The sequence below is a fragment of the Urtica dioica genome, chromosome 8 (assembly GCF_054948205.1).
Source record: "Urtica dioica subsp. dioica isolate 48M chromosome 8, U.dioica_male_clone48M_v1_H2, whole genome shotgun sequence".
Classification (NCBI taxonomy): domain Eukaryota; kingdom Viridiplantae; phylum Streptophyta; class Magnoliopsida; order Rosales; family Urticaceae; genus Urtica; species Urtica dioica.
The window spans coordinates 8,015,278-8,021,079 of record NC_142763.1 but is presented as its reverse complement, the minus strand read 5'-3'; positions in this window follow the sequence as shown (position 1 = coordinate 8,021,079).

Sequence of the window (5,802 nt, the reverse complement as noted above, 5' to 3'; positions counted from 1 at the left end):
GGGAAGCCCCGCTCCACTCACAAAGGACCCCACGAAACGAGATCGAAGTCGGTTCTGCGAATACCACAAAGATCACGGGCACGCGACGGTCGAATGCAAGCAGCTCAAGAAGCGAATTGATTCCCTAATTCGAGTTGGGAATCTCAGGGAATTCGTCGCGTCTACTGGCAAGCCATGATGGTCGCGACTTCGACATTCACGCCCGAACTCGATCGGCTTCGTGGTCACTTTCATTTCAAAAGTGTAATTTCTTTTTTTTTTTCAAAGAAGGCCAAGTGCCATGACAAGCTGTAATAACCCCCTTATTGCAATAAAGAGTTATTTCACACATGAAAAAATGCTATTGCATACCCCTAACGCGAGAGTTTCTCAACCTTTGTCTCACAAATGCAAGAAACTCGGGGGGCTAACAGGGACCAACGCGCAATCAAAAAACAATTCAACAACAACTCAAAAAATAAAAATAAGAGAGACTCTTCGCATGTCTCCTCGAGATGAATTCATTCCTCGAGTCGAGCTACGAGTCCGCGCGTCGACCGATACTCCTCGCGCCGACTCTTCACAAAACTCCTCGTGCAAGCTCTACGTGAGTCCTCGAGTCGAGTTCGAGTCCACGAGTCGACCAATACTCCTCGTGCTAACTCTTCACATGTCTCCTCGAGATGAATTCATTCCTCGAGTCGAGTTCGAGTCCACGGGTCGACCAATACTCCTCGTGCTAACTCTTCACATGTCTCCTCGAGATGAATTCATTCCTCGAGTCGAGTTCGAGTCCACGAGTCGACCAATACCCCTCGTGCCGACTCTTCGCATGTCTCCTCGAGATGAATTCATTCCTCGAGTCGAGTTCGAGTCCACGAGTCGACCAATACCCCTCGTGCCGACTCTTCGCATGTCTCCTCGAGATGAATTCATTCCTCGAGTCGAGTTCGAGTCCACGAGTCGACCAATACCCCTCGTGCCGACTCTTCGCATGTCTCCTCGAGATGAATTCATTCCTCGAGTCGAGTTCGAGTCCACGAGTCGACCAATACCCCTCGTGCCGACTCTTCGCATGTCTCCTCGAGATGAATTCATTCCTCGAGTCGAGCTCCGAGTTCGCGAGTCGACCGATACTCCTCGCGACGACTCTTCACGAAACTCCTCGTGCAGGCTCTACAAGAGCCCTCGAGTTGAGTCCCAAGTCCACAAGTCAACTAACTATTCCTCGTGCAGGCTCTACATGAGCCCTCGAGTTGAGTCTTGAGATCGCGCTCGCCGCCCAGCTCGTCGGCCGAAAGGCAACGAGTTACAAATGGGTTCAAGGCTTGCGTCCGCCAGGGCGTGTCTGGTCAAGCCAGCGTCCACGGGAAACCTCGCCACACAAATGTGGCATCGCGCTCGCCGCCCAGCTCGTCGGCCGAAAGGCAACGAGTTACAAATGGGTTCAAGGTCTGCGTCCGCAGGGCGTATCTGGTCTAGCTAGCGTCCACGGGAAACCTCGCCACACAAATGTGGCATCGCGCTCGCCGCCCAGCTCGTCGGTCGACAGGCAACGAGTTACAAATGGGTTCAAGGTCTGCGTCCAAACAAAAAAGACGTGCTAATCGATTATGCCTTCGTTGGCAAATCGAGAAAAGTAAGACGCGCACTAAACGACGAAGACGTGCTAATCGATTATGCCTTCGTTGGCAAATCGAGAACATAAGACGCGCACAATACAACAAAGACGTGCTAATCGATTATGCCTTCGTTGGCAAATCGAGAAAAGTAAGACGCGCACTAAACGACGAAGACGTGCTAATCGATTATGCCTTCGTTGGCAAATCAAGAAAAGTAAGACGCGCACAATACAACGAAGACGTGCTAATCGATTATGCCTTCGTCGGCAAATCGAGAAAAGTAAGACGCGCACTAAACGACGAAGACGTGCTAATCGATTATGCCTTCGTTGGCAAATCAAGAAAAGTAAGACGCGCACAATACAACAAAGACGTGCTAATCGATTATGCCTTCGTCGGCAAATCGAGAAAAGTAAGACGTGCACTAAACGACGAAGACGTGCTAATCGATTGTGCCTTCGTTGGCAAATCGAGAAAAGTAAGACGCGCACAAAACAGCAAAGACGTGCAAATCGATTATGCCTTCGTGGGCGAATCGAAAAAACAAGACGCGCACAAGACAACAGAAGACGTGCAAATCGGTTATGCCTTCGTTGGCAAGTCGAGAAAATAAGACGCGCACGACACAATAAAGTCGTGCTAATCGATCACGCCCTCATCGGCAGACCGAGAAAATAAGCCACGCACGATAAACCCGAAACAAAAGGCCATCCCTCGCGACGCACAAAGGCCGTCCCTCGCGACGCACAAAGGCCGTGCCTCGCAACGCGCGAGGGCCATTCCTCATGACACGAACCCGAGAGCGTTCATCCCGCATCCGTATAAAGGCGTAGATTTTGAGTTTCCACTCGATCTACGCTCGACCGGAAACTCGGGGGGCTAATGTTGTCGGTCCGTCTCGGACCGACGAGAACTAAGGCATCGCTTAGATCCACGCGACCGGTGCAAGGCCCGCACAGCGGCTCCCGGCCGGCCAAGTGCCATCCAGCCAGCTCCCGGCCGGCGGCCGCCCGGCGTGTGACCGACCCAGGGCCGGCGCTGGCCAAGGCCGGCTCTCCAAGGCCGGCTCTCCAAGGCCGGCGCCGGCCAAGGCCGGCGCTCCAAGGCCGGCCCTCCACGGCCGGCGCTCCAAGGCCGGCCCTCCACGGCCGGCGCTCCAAGGCCGGCCCTCCACGGCCGGCGCTGGCCAAGGCCGGCGCTCCAAGGCCGGCCCTCCACGGCCGGCGCTCCAAGGCCGGCCCTCCACGGCCGGCGCTCCAAGGCCGGCCCTCCACGGCCGGCGCTGGCCAAGGCCGGCGCTCCAAGGCCGGCCCTCCACGGCCGGCGCTCCAAGGCCGGCCCTCCACGGCCGGCGCTCCAAGGCCGGCCCTCCACGGTCGGCGCTGGCCAAGGCCGGCGCTCCAAGGCCGGCCCTCCACGGCCGGCGCTCCAAGGCCGGCCCTCCACGGCCGGCGCTGGCCAAGGCCGGCGCTCCAAGGCCGGCCCTCCACGGCCGACGCTCCAAGGCCGGCCCTCCACGGCCGGCGCTGGCCAAGGCCGGCGCTCCAAGGCCGGCCCTCCACGGCCGGCGCTCCAAGGCTGGCCCTCCACGGCCGGCGCTCCAAGGCCGGCCCTCCACGGCCGGCGCTGGCCAAGGCCGGCGCTCCAAGGCCGGCCCTCCACGGCCGGCGCTCCAAGGCCGGCCCTCCTCCATGGCCGGCCGGCGCTCCAAGGCCGGCCTTACTCCATGGCCGGCCCTCCAAGGCTGGCCCTCCTCCATGGCCGGCCGGCCCTCCTCGGCCGGCGCTCCAAGACCGGCCCTCCTCGGCCGGCGCTCCAAGACCGGCCCTCCACGGCCGGCGCTGGCCAAGGCCGGCGCTCCAAGGCCGGCCCTCCTCCATGGCCGGCCGGCGCTCCAAGGCCGGCCCTCCTCGGCCTGCGCTCCAAGACCGGCCCTCCTCGGCCGGCGCTCCAAGACCGGCCCTCCACGGCCGGCACTCCAAGGCCGGCCCTCCTCCAAGGCCGGCCCAACCTTGCTCACTCGGCCAAGGGGTCTTCAAGCCACCCCTTGGCTGCCTATAAATACAAGGGTCCTTCCCTTGACCCAGGTAATCCATTCTTGAGTACTGAAACGCTGCCGAACTCGTACCTCGCTCGTTTCTCTCAAGCTTTGGCCTCTAAACACCCCTAAAACCTCTATACTCCACCTCAATCATACTAATGTTGAGCGTCGGAGAGGTAAACAGGGGCACCCCCCCTGTTTCCCCTTTGTAGTTCACGTGTTCTCTACTCCTCTTCAGGCACTCTGACGAACTCAAGGGACATCCACAGCTAAGGGACGACTCAGGACACCGGGTCCGACACGCTCGAGTCAAGACGAGACCACTTGGTCCGGCCTTGGGTCTAACCGTCTTTGGCTCCTAAATAGTTGTCCGAAAAACAGCGACAACATTAGTATGATTGAGAGTCCGACACGCTCGAGTCAGGACGAGACCACTTGGTCCGGCCTTGGGTCTAACCGTCTTTGGCTCCTAAATAGTTGTCCGAAAAACAGCGACAACACCTGCATAGATAAAAACCTAACAGGAAATCCACTACGGGAGATGCGACTACGGCTAATCCGAGTCCAAAACAAACCAAAACAAAACAAGCATAATAAAAATTAAAAGGATCCATACTCCAACCAAGAACCCTATAGCTAAACTGAAAACAAAAAACCAGCCACCAAAACAATAAACCAACCACAAAAACTGATACAACTAGCCCAGATCTGCGAACCTTCGTCAGTCGCACAACGATCGGAGAGCAAGAGCCCGGAGGCGCACACCGACTGCGCGCGGTCGCACTACGGTCGGAGAGCGGTAGCTAGGACGCGGACGCGCACAATGATGACACGCTGAGAGCCACACTCCGAGGGTCAGACGCGGACGACGGTCGCACCGTAGGAGTCCGGCGGTGCACAGCGTCAACGACCCCATGAGTCCAGTGAAAAACGACAAGAAGCAAAGAGCCGTGAAACGACAGCACCGTTGCGATCCTGATCCTGTTGTTGGGTCGGACCGCCTTGCTGGCGGCGGCGAGGCCGGGGCTGGTGGTGGATGCGGTGGTGCTGACCGGAGCTCTAGTGATTGAAGGGGTGCTTGAGGGCCGGGGCGGGGGGCTCTTGGCGGTGGCCAGCCTCTGGAGAGTGGTCAGAGTGGTAGAGACCGCCTTCGAGCTCGGCGGTCGACGGATCTGAACCGGCGGTGGCGAGCGGGCTCTGCGACGAAGAAGCGGAGAAACGGCATCCACTGAGAAGGGGGTCATGTGGAGAATCGCCCTCCCCTCCGGACCGGAGCCGCGACAGCGACGGCGTCCGAACCCAGAGGGCGGCGGCAACGATTCAAAAGTAGGGTTTTCTTTTTCCCTGTTCTGTTCCGAAGTTTTCTTAAGGAATTGAAATTCAAGTCATTGGAACACTCAGTTTCGGCTGATCCCGTTATCTCGGCAACATAACAAATTTTTTTTTTTTTTTTGTTGGCTTGTCTAAATTTTGGTGAGACAAAATTAAGAAACTATTCAAACTGTACCAAATCATTTTAGCTGATTTGAACCTAATTTCAAGCACTAGACCTCACTCCAAAAAAAAAAAAAACCTAGCATTAAACTATTTGTAGTATTTGATTTATAAGATAAGTTAGTCGAAATCTCAAAATATGTAATTTCTTTTGTCTTAATATGACCATTAACATGTTGAACTAAAAAAAATCTAGAGTTTATAAAATCCTTAAAATAAATAATAATAATAATAATAATAATAGTAATAATGATATTAAAAATAATAATAATAATAATAAATAAAAAGAAAAAAATGATATTGCTTCCCCCTTTATTTTGACAGTTGTGTCAATTGGGTCCATGACTTTTAAATTTGTTTTAATGATGCATAAACTTTATGTTTTTAACATTTTTAGTCATTCCGTCAACTTTTGGGTGAATCCGTTAGTCAACTTGTTTTTCGCACGTGATTGTTTATAAAAAAAGAAAATTATTAAAATGCCCTAATCTTCTCTCTTTGTATCATTTTTATATTAAAATCTTTAATTTATTTTATTTCTTACTTGTTCTTAGTCCTCGAAAACGAGTTCGCCGAAGATCGGTTCTTCGATTTTGAGCCCGAAGTAGTGATCAAAAGGGATAATCAAGTCGATAGACTCCACGGAGAACATAGACTCGATATTCT